Here is an 18,920-nt window from a genome sequence, read left to right on the forward strand (position 1 = left end):
GTTTTAAAGACCTAAGTATTGAAGATGTTCTGCTTGAAATCTTAGAGTGAGAAAGAGAACTTTGTACAATGAACTGGAGGCATTGTGGAAATGGGACAAAATAGAGAGAGAGAGCTGCAGAGGGAAAGTAGCCATGCGCAGGAAATCTGATCTTTGATGTGTAAGCTAATCACGTTTGGACCTTCAGCCAGATTTTTTTTTTTTTTCACGTGTGCCGAAGCTTTTTTTTTTTTTTTTAGTTCATCATCTCTGATCCCACTCCCTGCTTCTCTCGGCTTGGAACATTCCCAGAACACTTTGGCAGAGGTCACTGCTTAGAACCTTTTTAAACCTTTAGTTGGAATACATTATTGATTTTATTTAATGACTAGGGGAATGAGAAGTTTTCAAAAAGAAGCACATCTGGGATTCAGTGTCTGCCCTGACAGTGAAAACTATGTAAACTTTCAGAAAGCACTTCATTAGATGGTTGAGTCTCAACTTCGGCAACACATTAAAGAGTCTACCAGTTTTCTTGGGCTTCATATTTCCTGACATTTTAACCTTATGGATGGGAGATTGAAACCGTTTTCTAGAACTGACATTCAGAAAATGTAAAAGTACACAGAGATGTAGTTATAAATAAATCAATCATAAATCCATAGAAAATGCTTGGTATAATCTATTGGCAAAATATTTTTTTTCTTGAATGTTGAAAGGGTGACATAGATCAAGATAAATTGTATTCATAAACTGCTTTGTTAAATGGCAACTCCTTTGTACAACTACTTAAAGATAATGGAAAAAAAGAAAAACAAAAGAAAACAAAAAAATAAAACTGAAAATTGTTATATATATATATATATATATATATATATAAAACATGGTTTTCTTTGGCTATTTCCTTCATATATTATGTGATCGTTTGAAATTAGACTATTTTATTTGTCCAGCTTTAATATTTAGGAGGTAACATTTGATTATTAGAGGCAGGAGAATAAATGCTAAAATGTTCTTTTAATATTAAAGCTTTTCTGCATCAGTGCATTTAAAAATTCCACTAATTGACTGGGCACCTTTGGCTCACACCTCTAATCCTAGTTATTCAGGAGGCTGAGATTATGCTTCAATGCCAGCCCTGGCAGGAAAGTCCATAAAACTCTTAACTAACCATCATAAAGCCAAAAGTAGAGCTGTGATTCAAGTGGTAGAGCTGTAGCCTTGAGAGAAAAAGTTAGTGACAATGTCCTGGCTCTGAATTCTAGCCCCAGGACTGGCACTCACACATAACCAAAAAAAAAAAATGTTCATAGTTCAAATTGGGACAAGAATTGGACCAATTTCCAGTCTATACTTCAGAGGTAATTCTCATATGAATTAGCAAATGTAGTTCCTAAATAAATCCTGATTTTACACTGTGCCAAAGTCCATGTTTCAGCTTAAGTCCTGTATGCCTATTTAATTTTGCCAAAGGAAGAATGATAGCTAAATGTAGATCTTAATTAATCAAAAGCTCATTATTTGTGTTGTGCTGTTCCTTATTGCATATGTACTGTTAGAAAATTATATCCATTGCAAGATTACTGAAATTTCTCATCAAAAAAAAAGAAAGAAAAGGAAAGAAAAGAAAAAGAAAGCAAATGAAACTGAGCTTTCAATGTGCTTTTAAATAGCAGTAATCAGAGCTGCTAGATTAAGATTCTATTTTGAAAATTAATTCTGTATGCTTTGTGAATTACAGTTTGTTTCTGTTTCTTTTTATTTTTTAACAAGAATCTAGATACCAATAGTTCTCTATATTGATTTGCATCTTTTAGATTTTGAAAATTATTTATTACTGCAATTCATAATATTTTTACTGAAATTCAAAGAAATGAACTTTGATGACTATAATCCCCATCTTACTTAAATTCCTTAAATACTTAATTATTGTTATAATTTTATTGATTACAAAGAAAACTGTCCAATTCTTTGGAAATGTTTTTTCCCCCACAAAATGTTTAAATGTATGCCATGTTGCCAAACCATTATTATTTCATGATATAAATAATAGGATTGATTACAGTGTGTTTCCCTTAAAAAAGCAAGCATTTAAAAAGTAGGGAGTGTAGGCACATTTTATTATAATGAAGCTCGATAATTCCCATTATTACAGAAATTGGAAACCATGATTACGAAGCAAATATGTCATGTGTAATTACAATCATAGCCATTATAGGGAGTAAAAGCACAGGGAAATTATTTTTATATTGATAATTTGAAAACTATTTCTCATACAGAAAAAGAGAAGAAATATTGCTGTAATAATCTGCCTGGATGCTCACCAAGTCTTCTGAAGGTGACACAAGTGGGCTGCTGACTCCTTGTAAGAGGGCAGTGTTTAAAGAAGAGCAGGAAATCCTTTACCCCAGTTTTAATCCATTTTCTGGATATACAGTTTCTATTGGGAATTAAGCCCTCCTATTGGTGTCTGGCCCTACCTCTGCCAGACACATCAACTGTATATTTGCCACCATTTCTCTCATCATAGAAATCTCATTTTAATGTGGGGTTAGACAGTCAAGTTCGAATGCCAGGAACCCTTCTTATAGTGGACTGTTCATAGTAGGTTTTCCTCTGTTATTTTACTATAGGACCTCAGCAACCTGGTCCCTATATGCCAGAAATGCTAATGCCTGGAGTCTCAATCCTCAGTCAAACTCCAACAAGGAGGTACTTGGGACTGGAAGCTCCAGGATCTGCTGGAACGAGAGCTTAGGTTTTATATAGATAGCTCCTGATTTGCAGTAGTGGGACTTGTGACCTTTTGACTTCATAATGGTGCAAAATGAGAAGCTTTCAGTAGAAAACTGTACTTCAGAATTTTTGAGGCTTTTTTGTCTTTTTTTTTTTAGCCACATAGTAATTACTGTCTGTACTTTTCTTTTGAAATGCTAAGCAGGTGTACCAATGCCCAAGTCCCAGTCAACTATGTGATCATGAAAGTAAACAAATAATCTGTCCAGTGAACTGTGCTCCTAATTTACTGTGTGCCTTTTGGTAGGGTAGCAGAATTAAGCTCACTTTTTGGTGTTATGAGACTCTGAGTCCCTGAGTTTTACCACGTGGATCATACCGTTTTACTCGCAGGTCTTTTTGTTTTAGTTTATTTTTCAGATAGGATTTTGGGCTTTCTGATTAGGTCAGCCATGGATCATAATCCTCCTACTTAAATTTCTAGAATAGCTCAGATTACAGATATGTACCAGCATCCCAGATGGATTTTGAGATGAGACCTTACTAACATTTTGCCTAAGCTGTCTATGAACTATGATTTTCCCATTTCTTGTCTCCCATATCTGTAACTACAGGCATGAGACTCTGACTGGCCCTTTACACACATTAGTTACTAACCATCTTTTCCATTTCTGATGAGTTTATTTGGGATACAATGTCTTTATAAGTAGAGGAGCATCTCTGTGCATGGGCATCTGATTGATTAGGACATTACCATTTCCATGAGGATAGAGACAAACTCTATGGAATTGAGTACAATGTAAAGGAAATAAATACAAGTCCTAATTCTGGTTTGGATTTTAATAAATGAAATCTATCCTCTAGAACTGTGCTTGTTTGTACTGCCCTAAACCTAGCTGTCATTCCTGAGGCAAAAGTATATAGATACTTGAATGCTCTAACCTTTGCCTTCTCTGGCATTGTAGAATTGTAGTGGTTTGGTGTGGTAAATTATTCCATCCCAGTGTTCTGTGAATTCAGACAGGAAAACTGGCTGTCATCACCACAAATTTCTTCCCCTTCTTGATATAGTTATAGCTTATTTTGATATTTATATAAGCAAAATGCAAGAAGTTTAACCATCTGTGTAAAACTATTGGGTTTCATGTTGATTAAACTTTGTGGGTTGTTCTACATTTGGGGTTTTCTTCAGCTCTTAACAATAAACTTTGAATTGTCTATACATTGTGAATGCATTTTAACTTTTGTAGACCTGTTGGCTGTTTGAAGTTAATTATAACATTTGTCAATGGGGAGGATACTCAAGAGTAATTCATCTAAATTTTGGATTAATAATTAACACACTGAATAAAATGGGATTAAAAATAATCATAGGATTTTGAATAATTAGCAATTTTAACAGGAGTTTTAATAAAGTTTGCATATTTTCCCTTTGGTGTGCCCTTCTTTTTTATTTTTATTTTTTATTTATTTTTACTAACATATTTAGCTTATTCTTTTGTTTGTGTAATGGGAAAGCTCTAGCTATTGATTTGCAATCTTCTTTTCTAATGTAGGCCTATTGAGAGTTATCTTTGTGCCTTTGAAAACTGTTCATCCTGCAGTTTATAATTCTCATATGCTAGGCTTTCATTTTCATTTTCTTCCACATTTCTGCTTGTAATTGCCCAATATTTTAGAACTTCACAAATCCTTTGCTGTTCTTTGTCCTTTTCAAGAAAAGGAAAGAAGGAATGAGGGAAGCAAGCAAGGTAAGCAAGCTGTAAAAGTAGATTTACTTAGCATTTCTGTAGCTGTTAGGTTCTTGGTCCTTAAAGGAGAGGTGATATAACTTGAAGAAGTCAAAATTCGTTTTCCTAAGTAACTGTTACCGTGGTATGGAATTCAAAAATAGAAAAATACACAAAGAGATTTGAGAGTATCACAGAGCTATGATTGATCCTGTCTGTGGTGAAGTGGGTCTGATAATATCAGAGATTAAGTCATTAGCTATACTTAGATATCAGAACGTATTTTTTAAAAGAAAAAAAAACGATTTAATGAGTGATGATATTTGTAGGCTAGGCTGTATTGTACTTACCCGTGCTTCTACCTATGCTTCCTCAGATATGTAATCATTTTTAAGGTGACAAATGCCCATTCTCCCAAAATGAGGGGAAAAAATAACTCACACAGTGGATATTTCGTTAATGCAAATGCTTTGTTTGTTGGAGCAATGGCTGTTTAGTGCAATTCAAACAGTTTGGGGTTTTTTTTAGCTTTTTTTTTTTTTAATTTGCCTACATACACAGTGGGATAGGGCATCCAGGAAACACAATAATTGTCCTTGTGGTGTAAAACCTGCTGATTGATTAATATGTGCATACTACTCACTAGAGAAAATGCAGTGGATTCCCTTTCTTTGATATGCTGAAAACCTCCAAATATAATATCTTCACCAGTGAATAATTTCCAATATTTTTTTTCATATTATATTGTAGTATATCTGATTTTTTCATATTATATTGTAGTATATCTGATTTTAATCAATAGTGATATTATGAAGCAGAATTCAATTTCAATTTTGTACTATTGACTTTCTGCTTCTTATTTAATTGTTTAACCATTTCAGGCACGATGTTAGAATAGATAATAGTATCACAGTTTGGTATGTACGTATTTATTTAATGTTCTCTTAAAGCAAATGATACTATATCCAGTGTATCCGGGTAATTAATAGAATAATAATTAATGGAATAATGATTTGCATCAAGTTTTAAATAGAAAATTCAAATATTGATATCACCTATTGTAGAGAATATTAAAATCCCAAAGAAAATTCTGGAATTTGACTATTGCTTTAATAACAAAAATAGATGAATGAAAAGAGGAAGTGGGGGAGAATGCAGTCACAATATTCAATGCATATTCATTGAAACTAGAAATATTGAGGGAAGGGGTTTGGTTTGGAGAGATGGGTGAGAATGATGGAGTGATATCGATCAAAATATATTGCACTCATAAACTGCCATGTTAAATGGTAACCCCTTTGTACACTATTAAAGATGATAAAATATAATTTAAAAAGAAGTAGAACAATATTCTGACAATATAAAGAAAAAATCACATTCTGTAAACCAAGGGTTCAAGTGAACTCATTTTGCATACTTCTATTTTTAATTTTATTAAAAATTCATTTACATTTAAAATTTTAAATCCTAGTCACCTTTATATGTAAATAAATGTATATAGTGCCTATTGTGTTTTGTGTGTGTATGTGAATATATGTGTGTGTATATATATATATATATATATATCTTATTGATGAAACTCATCTAAACATTTTAGCTAGAAGAGCTTGTTATTAGAAATCAGGTAGTTCTTAGAAATCTCAACATGTATTTTAAAATTGTGTGTGTGTGTGTGTGTGTGTGTGTGTGTGTGTGTGTGTGTGTGTGTGTCCTTTTGAAGGAAATACATAAATTCTATACCTAACAGACTCAGCAACATTAGCAGTGAACTCGGTGTGAGAGGATGTATCACATATACTACTGTTGTGCTTCCAAGCATTCGGGAAATAGACTGCCTTCTACCTTCTACATCATAAAACAAAGTATGTGTTTTCTCATCTAATGGAACTTTTTTTTTTCTTTTACAGAAATGTTTAACTTGATAAACTGGAGGGAAAAACCATGGATATTTTTAGCAACTGAAGAGCAAATAAAGGTATTTGATAGATTAGTGTTACAAATTATGCTTATTAATTTCCAGATGTTTCTTATTATTTTCATGTTTAAATTAATATATCTTTTATGAGTTTTTATCATCTTGAAAATGTAGCATACCTTGAAGTATAATTCTGTATGCTCTTAGGAAATATTTTTCCATTTTTCATGTATTTGGGGGAAATAAATTCACAAACCTTCTCAACAAATTATGAATGATAGAGTTGAACATATTTGTTTTTGTAAGGAAATATAATGTAGTTATAACAAAATAAATGGCTGGAATAGTTTCAGTAACTATTTACCTCTGAATGACACAGCATGCGAATGGCAAATGTGTTGCTTTACTTTTATAAATTACATAAAGTAAATATACTGAGATTTTTCAATTGATGATTGGGTGACAGTGTAATTGATGTTAATTTTTTCTGCTCTTATTTTCATATCTACAATTGTGCATATGAATATTAGTAAATAAAATGCATCATATACCAGCAAAATGTTTAATATAAAGATTATTTTGAGAATTTCAAATTCTGCTAGTCACACATTTATGTACAGAATATACTAGAGAAGGTTTTAAAGAGTTTAATCCTATAGCAGTCCAAACTTTTTTCCTCAGTAAATAATAGGAGGCAAGTAGTTGATAATATTATTCAATCCTCAGTAGAATTGGAATTTCTTATTTGTCTTTAAAATTGAAGAATATTGGCTATTATTCCTAATATTAAAATGGGGTTTTACTTTTCCTTTCTTTTCTTTTAATTTTTTATCTATGTAAAAATTCACCTTTTTTAAAGTCAATTGTGGAGCTTGAACTCAGGGCCTGGGCACTGTCCCTGAGCCTCTTTGTGCTCAAGGCTAGTGCTCTACTACTTGAACCACAGTACTACTTCTGGTTTTTGAGGGGTTAATTGTATATAAGAGTCTCAGGGACTTTTCTGCCAAGGCTGGCTTTGAATCACAATCCTCAGATCTCAGCATCCTGAGTATCAAGGATTACAGTTGTGAGCCACCACCTTATATCCAGTTTCCACTACTTCCCATAGCTCCCTGACCTCATACATTGGCAGCCTCTAACAGATCTTCTGTCTCTGAGGGTTTGCCACAAGATGCATCATGTCCTGTACCACATTTTGAAGCTGCTTTTTCACTTAGCATAATGTTTTTAAGTTTCACCCTATTATGGTAGGAATGACAAATTCATTTCTTGTGGTAGCTGACTCATCTTCCACTATATGGGTATACAAATTTCATTTTTTCATTCTTTACTAGTTTTTTCCTTTTATACTACAGTAGCTATTATAATTAATGAAGAGTGGGACACTTGCCTAGAAATATAGACTACTTCTAATCTAGAATAGAATATAGAATGTACATCACCTACATAGACTACCCTCATGATCCTTTGTAGTCTTCTCCTCAATTCACATTTAGCACTTGGAACCTCTAGACCCACTTTAATAATAAAATACTACTAGACAAAGAAACAAACATACACACATAAAACAACAACAACAAAAGAAAAAAAAACAACTGAGAGCACTGCAAAAACCGAATTGTTTGGAGGCATACTCTAGAACCTCTTGATTATCATCCTCTCTGGTTCTGTTTCCTTGTGTATAACCCAGCATAACTAAATTTGCTGCTACATGGAATTTTGAATAAGATTAGGCAGATATTAGGCACTGTATAAATAAACTACCACTTTTGAACCTGGGAAGGAAGATGCCATGGAGGTTTCCTTTCTGTAGTAAATGATGCATTCCAATGTACTTAAGCTGAAACATCAACCCTAGTTTTCAGAATGATAAAGTCTATTGAGGATCGTGGTTCTCATAATTCCTTTCTTCCGATTGGTAGGCAGATATCATTGGAGTGTTTCTTCCTCATATGCGACGCATCTATACTTATATGCTATCTAGCTACTTTTAAAATCCACTTAGTCTTATTTCATCTAAACCACAGCTCCCTTCTGCCTGGATAATCAACTCCCTCCTGGTTTCACCATGAAGCCACCACATTGTTGCTCTTCACCCTTCTATGCACTGTGAGAGCTGCCCTGGCTTTATCTCTGTGTACTTAGACCGTTGTCCCTAAGATGCACAGCAGTGTTGTTCCCTCCTCCCATAATAGTATCTTCAGCTATTCCCATGAATTTTTCAGTAGATTCTGAACACTTTCTTCTCATCTGTTTTTTCTACATGTGCTGTTTAAAGTGTAAACTTCCTGAGCGTTCTTTCTGTCCCCACCTTCTGTTCTATTTCTCTCCAGAATATATAACACAACATTATACATAACTTTGCTATCACCTCTTAAAGTTGGTTTGATAGGTTACAAATATTTCCTCTTTATAGCATCCTTTTTACTTTGGTGTATAAAAATACTTGCAGTAGATTGGTTGAGGTATAATGGGATTCTAGTTCAAGGCATCAGTAGTGAGTTTGAGAAGTAGTAACACATTGGAGACTATTTAAATGTTAAAATTGATTGCATTTGAACGATTAGAGAAAAGTTGAAATCAGGTATGAGCTTCAGGATTCGAATTGTTGCTGTGGTTCCAATGGCTGAGCTGAGTATGTAGGATGGTTCTATGTTTTTTTTAACTATTATATACATTCATGTGCTTATGTAAGCAATATATCCTTATATGTAAATGTCTATATGTAAGTAGGATGGTTCTGTGTTTCTCTATTTAATACATTCCTATACTTATATAAGCAATATATCCTTACATGTAAATTTCTACATGTAAATATTTAACATAAGTATAGGACATATTTATATATTATTTTATAGATATGTTTTATATTTACTTTATAAAGCTTATTTTATTTAAATTTAATGTGTTACATACAAATTTCATTACATATTTTATATATATTTATAAATGTAATAGTCAAATGTTTTATAGAAACAGTAATATTTGTTTTGTTTTAAAGAAATACAACATCTAGCCAGGCACTAGTGGCTCATGCCTGTAACCACTCAGGAGGCTGAGATCTGGGGATCAGTTTTCAAAGCTAGCCAAGTGGAAAAGTCCCTGTAAGACTCTTATTTCCAATTAATCACTCAACAACTGTAACTAGAGCTTTGGCTCAAAGTGGTAGGGCACAAGACTTGAACAAAAGAACCTGGGACAGTGTCCAGGCCAAGTTCAAGCTCCACAATCAACGAAAAAGAAAGGAAGACAGAAATGCAACATCCAGCCTTACTTTCTTATCTCTAAGTGGAAATAATTTCTGCAAATATAAACTGAAGGTCATTAGCTGTCTCTATTTTTCTAACTTCTTTGCTTATAGATTTTTATAAAAGTTTCATTTGTATGCAATTATATTCGAATTAAGTTCCAAACCACACTGATAAAGTACAGGATGTAAAAACTGGCCATGAGCAGAGTAACAGCACATTAATTATTCAGACATTCATTCCTACTTATTCCATTCTTGGAGATAGAGTAGCTGTCACAGTCTGTCAGCTGTGTAGCTGGTGCCCTTCAGGATTTACGTGCATAAATGCTAACTTTGGGAAATCTGCATAAAGATAAGCCTGACATGGAAATGATAGCCGCCTGTCATAGAAGAAGGGCTAAAATTGTCCACCACTCTCTATCCCACAGACCTGGTCAAACAGCAGTGACTAGGAAGTGGAATGCATACAAAATAAGAAAAATGTTTTGCATCTCCCTCAACCAAAAGCCAACCCATTTAAGCATAGTTATTTTGGCAAAAGTTTATGAAGTATTCAATAATCACTCTACATCCTACTGTCAGTGTTTTATTATATTTTGTCTCTAAATGTTTCTGTTTACTTTTTTCAAATAAGTTCAGCTTATGATTACATTTCAAATTACTAAATTAGTGTAACTTCAATACTCTTGGTGATAACATCTATTATTTTTATGTAATTATTTTGGGAAAAATCTTAGATTAACAGCTGCCTGGTGAAATTTTTATGTTGTGTTTCTTCACTTCTTTATCTTAAAATGTCTGCTGCTAGCTTTAAGCTCCACATCTAAAATAATGTCAGGTTCATTCATTCAAAAAAAAAAACAAAACAAAGCACTGCTCAATTCTGCCTGTAGTTAGTATTCTTTGCAGTGAAATTATGGTGAATAAATTCAGATCTGGTCTGAACTATAAATATTTACAGATGACTATTTTGTGTCACAGATAAAAAACAGTACATTGCCAGCTATTGTTAAAAAAAAAACTTGTTGAAGGGAATTTCTTCCTGTGCTCTCATTAAACAAAGACACATACATTTTTCTTTGTGCTAATAGATTTCAAATTATGTACTGTAAAATTAGATGCATTTTGAGATGCATTTATACCTGTGGAAACAAAATTATTTTCTATCTTCTATACTTATCAATATTTGTTAATACATTGTCTCTCCATAAAATTTCATGAATTTTATGAACTGTATCAAATTATGTTTAATTATCACAAATGGTATTCTAGCCATTTTATTATATCAAAAAGTTTCCTAATGCTTCTTTGGTATCAGAGCCTCTATTTGCCCCTAACTCTTAGCACATCCAGAGCCATTCTCAATTTTGATCTTTGTTTTAGAAAGCCACATAAACAAATCACAGAGTTTATAACTTTTTGGGCTGATAACATTTACTCAGAATACTTACCTTCATTCTGAACAATAATAAAATTTTGAGTTAAAACAACTGAAGGGAGAATTTTAGGACAGATCAAGAGGAACATTTTATTGCATTTAAATAGTAGAAACTTAAACATGAATGGTTGTGCTATTGTTTCAAAGAGGATGTCCAAGTTGTGCAAGAATCTTATGTTGGAAGGGAGGACTAGTGATTAAGTAAATATATTGCAGGTCCTAGTTATAGACTACCTAGCCTACAATTTATTACCTACACATGTGGCTTGAGTGAATATCATTTACAATTGTGGTTCCCTTAGGAAGAGGCCTGGGTCAGGATATCCTTCAGTGTAGGCCTACTCTTGTAATTACCTTGCTGTGAGACCCAGGCCACAGCACAAAATCTCTCTGGGTTGTAGTATTCTCATTTGTCTAATTAGTAAGGGCAGCACTAGATTATCCATAAAGGGCCTTCTTGCTCTAAAAATATATGATGTTGCAATTCTTGGAAGATCTTGGGTCATTGAGAAGAGAAAAGTTGCTATAACTACTTAAAGATGATATACAAAATAAAATTCAAAAATGAAAAGCCCAAGTATTTACAGATAACACAACAATAAATTTAAAAAGTTTGTGTGTGAATGTAAGATATTCTGTCAAAGCCAGAGATACAAACATTTTAACAATAAGAAACTTAAAGGTCTGGGAGGGAAGGTGGCTCAGTGGTAGAGTGCTTGCCTTACATGAAGGTTGGGTTCGATTCCTTAGCAACACAAAAAGCAGAAAAGGCTGGAAGTGGCACTGAGGCTCAAGTGGTAGAATGCTAGCTTTGAGCTGAATTGCTGAGGGACAGTGCCCAGGCCAAGACTTCAGGCCCCATGATCAATAACAACAACAACAAAAAGATACTTATAATAATAATTAAAAAACATTCTTGGTACTTAAAAAGTTTCCTAAGTATATAAAAATGCTTGGACATTTGGAATTATTAATTTCTGTATATTTTTAATATTTGATATTTTAAAATCCTAGATGAAAGTAAAATTAAACCAGAATGTTGACTGTTTATAGTTAAGAAACAGACTCATTCTAGGATCTCATATTTTGAGTGAAGATGCATTTTTCAGAACAATTTCAACATATTCTTACCAAGTGCTGGATTGAAATATTACTTTTGGTTATATATGCTTCATGCAGAGAAACTACTGCTTCCTTCAGCGCACTCTTCTTCCCCCTCCCCCGCAAGAATGTTAAAAAGCGAGAGGAATGATGCACAAGAAAGCATTAACATTAATTTCTAGAAATGATTTATTCAATTCATATTGTATTAGTGTCTGTCTTGTGTGCATAGAATTTCTACTCTGTTGTGGAGTAAAAATGTTATGAACAGGAGAAAATCTGACACTTAACTGGGAATATGGTGAAGTAAAAGGTAGCAATGTGACACTATGTCTCGTGCTCTGATAGAAACTGGAGCAAGAGGAGTAATTCTCAAAGAACTGGCAACATATGAAAAAGAATTTTCTGCTGGAAGAGAACAGATATTCATCTAAGAAAATGGACATAGCAAGACCAGATTGTCTAGCTGTGTTTAATCTGTTTAGAAAGCAATGTCATTTTCCTTCAATGATGACAGAATACTTGGTAAAGAAGCTTAGAAAATTTATGGATGTATTAAGAGGACATCCATATTATAAATTTAAGGGCATATTAACAGACCATCCACATTATCAAGTGATTAGGAACTTGGTGAGTAGTATTGCGGCATTGTTGCTTTAAATAAGGAGATGTCCTGACGGTATAGAAGGTACATTAAAGATAGATAGAATGATGGAATGAAATGATGGTCCACACCTATAACTGTAGTTCTCTATAAGCTGCTCAGAAATACCAGTGTTCTCGACACTGAAGAAAGTTCTCCCTGTATTTTTCATAAATCTTCAATGTTTATATATTTGTTCAGCCTAGAAGGAACAACTTTTCCTTTTAAGCACTATACCATTTACTTTAATTTAAACAATTATTTCGTCTATAGCCAATATACAATTTGCATTTTTCCCTTTGATTTCTAATATGTTAGGGGCAGATAGTGTGAGTGGTGCCAATATTTTTAGAATAATAATGCACTTAGCTAGAATGTGTATCTATAAATTTTAATTCCTAGGTGTATCTTCTCAAGTCGCTTCTCAGAATTAAAATGGAAGCAAGCAGTTATTTTTTTTTTTGGTAGGTTTTCATCAAAAATGGTGAGTCGCGAGAATTTTTATAAAACTCAGTGGTAGTAAATATGTAATCCTAAACCTCTGTTGTAAATGAAGAAATTAAATTCTGTAAGCACATGTTTGTTAAGATGCATCGTATTGCTCTTAGCCATGGTAAAGAAATAATATTAATCATTTCAGAAATGAAGTTTTTAATGGATTATTTTTCATATCAACTGGATATAATTGATGATGGAAATACACTGAATTAGCAATATTTTTGGATTACCTATTTCTGAATAGCTCACTGAAAACTGGGTAAAAATGAGTACTTGTTAATTATTCTAGAGATAGTATACCAGTGATAAGGAATACTTCTTATCATTAGAAATATTATAGACATAATTTCATGTGGTATCACCTCTGAAAAGAATTGATTATAGGACTAGGACAAAGAAAGATAAAACTTCTAATGTATGTGTATCTAAAACCTCTGCTATCTATGTGTCTGTCTATCTGTCTGTCTGTCTATCTATCTATCTATCTATCTACCTATCTTCTGAAAAGTTATCTTTTGAGAAAAAAGTTATACAGATAATTTTTAATAATGTTGCTTTGTATTGTCCTGTGTTTTTCAGTTGCTTTGTCTTTCTTGAAGTATTTTCAGGCTACAGTTACAACATGCTACTATATTATTGGTGCCACAAAATCAATATAAAAAGATATGAGCGTTTTAATAGGTTATTCAATCCATTTAGCAAAATATTACAACAAATTAAAGCTTTTATTAAAAAAGTAATTATAACACATTTGAAATAAATCAGAAACTAGCCATATATTTGCAGATGTTTTAACTGCAATGAAATTCTATAGAATGTTTAGGAATCAATGTAAAATAAAACAATCTACAACTCTTAGTGTAGCCACAGTAGCATTTTGAAAGAGTTCATAGGGTTACCATTATGTTAATGTACAAATACAGGAATAATGAGCTAATGGGGTATCTTCTAAACAACCAATATATTTAATAGTCATAAAACCACATCTGAATTGAGGCAATTTTCATGTTGTGTTTATGATAACCCACTTTAGCTGAGAAAAGAAGTTACATTGTAGTGTAGCTATGTAGAGTGTACCATTTACTCAAATGCTTGACATATTTCTCTTTTAGCTTTACCTAAAACAGAGTGAAAAAATTTTAAATTAAGAAAAAAAGAGATTTTTTCCCCTTTATAGAAATCAAGCAGACAAATATAAAGCCTTTGCTATATACAGTGTCTGAATAGTTACATCAGTTTGAATATTAATGCTTTATCTTTTCCTCTGAAGATAAATAGAAATATTTTACTCTCTTTGTAATGCCATAAACTACATGTTTCTATAAATCTATTATGTGAATACATACATTACATTTCATCATAACATTTGCTATACTGATTTGGGAACAGAGATTCTAATTTTGACTTCTGTTGCATGAACTACTGTCCATTTGACTGGAACTGAGTGAGGTCTTGGATATTTTATTGGTTCAAGAGCTTTGATCTTCTTTTACCTGCTTATGTATTATGTGTCCTGTCTTCTCTGTTGCTAAAACATCCTCCTTTGTTCTCCTTATAAGTCCTTCTGGATTTCAAGTGAGTTTTATAGTCAAGTTGTGCTTTTACAAAAGAAAAAAAAAATGGGAACAGTGATGAATTATTTTCAGCTTTTATCTCCTGGACATCATTAAAAATAATCAAGAAGATATTCAAATGAAGAATGGAGTGAATATGCAGGTGTTGAGAGAAGGGTGTAAACACAGGACCTTTGGAGATACGAGTTTTTCCGAATGTTTCTGAGCCCAACCAAACTTGTGAATTGAAAGCCGGTTTCCAGTTCTCAGGTTTCGAATTCACTATTGTCCATTTCTTACCAGGTTTTGGACTTTATATGGTACCAGTAGCTGCAAATCTTGCCTTTCTAAATTGATGATTAACACTATATTGGTTCCTTGTATTTTTCCTTTTAAAAATTATTTAATTTATTGTAATTTTATTGTGAAGGTGATGTACATAAGTAAGATAGTGAGTACATTTCTTGTCCAACTTCTTAATCTCTCCCTCATTTTTCTCCCTCTTTCCTTCTCCTCCCCCAATGTTCCTTGTATTTTCTAAATACTGAGTGTAAATACCTACATTAGGGAAACTGAAATGAACTGCAAGAACCAATGATACTCAGGGGAAAAAATAGAGCATTTTAACATATCTTTTCTGGCTCTCCAGTGGCATGCTGAATCCCTTATCACTAAAATTCATTAGTTCAAAGGAAAGCTTTAATGCTTAAATGAAAGATTATACTTCTCTATATTTTAGTCCCAAGATTGCTTGCGTGTATAGTTTAAGAAAAAGAAGCAACGGGGTTCACTGGAGAGCCATGGCCCTGAGTAAGGGTAGACTTTGTAAACAACGGCATGCCTGGAATTTCTGGAGGGAATCATTTCTCCTGATATCTTAGAAGTCTTTATTGAACTCAGCAGGCTATACTCAGAAAATCGACATACTAAATTAATCTTGCTTTTAAGATATTTTACTTTGTGAACAAGAACACTGAATAATATTTCATTGAAAATTACAATTCTAAACTTTGTTATCATCCTTTCTGATGGACCAAAGAATTAACAAGAGAAAAAAGATGAAATGTGATCATCAGCAGGTTAGAAGGCAACAATCTGTGGAACTCAAAGAAACAAAGGCTTTTAGTTTTGAGTTTTTCGTAGGTTAGAATTCATCATGTTTCTTGATGTATTATCATAGAGTAAGAATGGTAACTTCTGTAAGTGTAATTGATGGTAAAGACACTGGAGTTTAGTTTGAGGAGTTATATTGTTCTTTTTATTGTGAGATGCCCTATTTCATTTCTTTTTGTTATGTCTGTTAACTCTCAAAACATAGCAAACATTTTTCATCTTTAAAGCCTTCAGCTGGATTTTTTAATTTTTCTCATGTTCGTTCTGTTTAACAAACTCAAAATGACACTTACTACTGACAATAATAAAGTTGCTCTGGTTTATGCCATGGTTGGATTCCATAAGTTTTTGCTGACCCCTAACCATTTCATCTTTTTGACTATGTCTTTTCATGTGTCCATTTATGGAACCTCTTTTATCAGACAACAGGGTTTTTTGTCTGTTTGTTTGTCTTGTTATTTATTTTTTGTCAGTCATGGAGCCTGAACTCTGGGCCTGGGCACTATCCCTCAGCTCTTCAGCTTAAGGATAGAGCCCTACCACTTGAGCCATAGCACCACTTCCAGCTTTTTCTGCTTATGTAGTACTGAGGAATCTAACCCAGGGCCTCGTGCATGCAAGGCAAGCACTCTACTACTGAGCTACCTTCCCAGCCCGGGACAACAGTTTTTAAAAACATGTTTGACTCTTTTTATACTGGAAATGAGACCTGTCATATTCGAGTGATGCTTCATCAATGATGCTTCATTAACTAATATGTTCACCTGCCAGATCCGTTTTGGTAGACACAATATCTGTTTGTTTTTAATTTTCTCTTTCCCTCCCTCTTACCTTTTACATTCCTTCTTTTCTTTATTGTTCTCTCTCTAACTTTCCCTGCCCTTCCCACAGTACACACACTCAAGTTCTTTCTGTCCCTCATTCTTTCCAATTTCAGAGGAAACAACAACTTACTCCAGGGTTACTAGAATTTATTTACACATTTTAATTAGAAATAAAAGCCATGAATAGACCATTTGTAGCATAGGACAATCCTGTACTTGTAAGTGGAAAGGATATGGAAATGTAGATTGTTCATGGGTTTAGAGAGCATTAAAGTTATTATGTATTTAAATGCCAAAATTGGGTGTATAAAATAAAAAATATCATACTGCACTAATAATCAGAGCTTTCACTAGAGATGCATAATATTTCAGTGAACTGGGTGAAATTCTCATAGCCGTGACTTTAAAACTGTATTTCACAGTAGGAATTAATACTAATTAGTTGAGGGTACTGTTGACTGCCTTAACCTTGACTCTAAAGGTTGTATTAATACTAAAGATGTAAAATTAAAGATAAGATATTTCAGGTGAAAAACAAAAATTTGCCTGATAAAAATCATGTGTCAGAAGATAATGTAACATCCTAGAAATTAGTACATATTTCATCCCTTTAGACTAATTTCATTAACTTTTTATTTTCAAGGCCTATTTTACAATTTCAATATACTGTGCATATTCCCAGTGATTCAGGCTTCTAAATAGTAGTAGAATTCGGTGGTAGCAAACAGAGAGAGAAAATTCTCTTCTTCAGTTCATGATTAACAATGCTAAAGGAGTACCTGAACTCATGAGACCAAATATAATGAAGACATCCCTTAAGCAGCATGAGCCGAGATCTCGTCTAAAAAATGTGAGTGCTGGACTTAGTGACTAATTACCCTCTTGTTCTATGTACTTAAACAATTTCCTCTGATTTGCATAGTGAGGACGAATTCCATTAAGTTTACTCTCACATGACTAAGTGTAATTTCCCAATTTCCCATTGTTGTGTGATTGGTGCAATAAATATGTACTTCTTAGAAATAGCAACAAGTTACATTAGCAGTGATTAGTGCAAGTATGCCTTGAGATAATATAATTTTGGCAAATCAAAATAACCAGCAAGAAAGACTGTATTCCATTAATAGAATAATAAGAGTTTGTCAGTTCTTATTAAGAGTGCTCATGAAGAAGAAAAGGGAAAAATAGAGTTGAGTTTTTAAACTTTAGTTATAAAGATTTAACATATGTCATATCTTTGTGATTAATATATCTAGAAAGGTTAATTCTATTTTAACGAGGGCAATGTAACAATTACAGAAATGAATATAATTGTTACAAGTCGATTTGAGGAATTAAAATGTTGAATAGTTTTATTACCTCAGTAGGTCATACCATTTGCAGAAAGCTTTTTTCTTTAGTTGAATATTCATGTAAAATACAGAATTAAAACTAAAATCCGCCCATAGTATAGAAAGAAGAAGGAAAGTCTATGCTTTTTCCCCTCAAGGGGTGATAAGAAAGTCAACTAGGAATAATTCCTAGTCTAAACCAGTCAATTTGTAAAAGAAAACCATCAATATACATTGTTGGTGAGAGTCTCTGTGAATAACTGGCAATGTGAAGCTAGGGTGGTCATAGCTTTTTATTCCTTCCAAACAAGTTATTGTGCTGCTAATTAGAATTGGATATTGGTGGTAGTGGAAATGGGGGAGACTATCAATGTTACTTTGTGTTAAATTTTAATCACACAAGTTAGGACATTCAGAATTATGGTTTCTATGGTAACCACAACACTGAGCCCAGTGTGGAGGCATTACAGTGGGGGTCTTTGATTAAAAGAAAGTTAACCAGAAGTGAAACAAAATGCTCCATATGTGTAGCTAAAGTTACAAAAAAAAAAAAAGGAGAGGAAAAGTACAGTACAGTTCCCTTGTCCTTAATTATATTTGCTTAATGGTAAGTCATGTGTTCATGGAATACACTGAACACTCTGTTATAATCCTCATATGAACATTATTTTTATTACATTTTGAATGATTATTTTTCTACCACCTTTTGAATTTTTTGAACTTATACAATTTCTTTTATTATTCTTTTTAAGATCGCTGACTGACTTTTGGGACTTGGTGATAGTTCATGTAAGGGTAGATTAAAAAAT

At 33.0% G+C, this 18,920-nt stretch overlaps 1 protein-coding gene across 1 annotated transcript in view; it reads left to right on the forward strand.

Annotated features, from left to right (window-relative positions):
• The window catches only part of Adgrl3 (adhesion G protein-coupled receptor L3), a 703,150-nt gene that overhangs the window by 152,134 nt on the left and 532,096 nt on the right, over positions 1-18,920 (forward strand). The window contains exon 2 of the mRNA XM_042678231.1: positions 6,353-6,420. The gene's annotated coding sequence lies outside the window, so the exon portion shown is untranslated. The remainder of the gene's footprint in view (positions 1-6,352; positions 6,421-18,920) is intronic.

This window comes from Dipodomys spectabilis, unplaced genomic scaffold (genome assembly GCF_019054845.1).
Source record: "Dipodomys spectabilis isolate Male_0828 unplaced genomic scaffold, ASM1905484v1 ptg000043l, whole genome shotgun sequence".
Lineage (NCBI taxonomy): Eukaryota > Metazoa > Chordata > Mammalia > Rodentia > Heteromyidae > Dipodomys > Dipodomys spectabilis.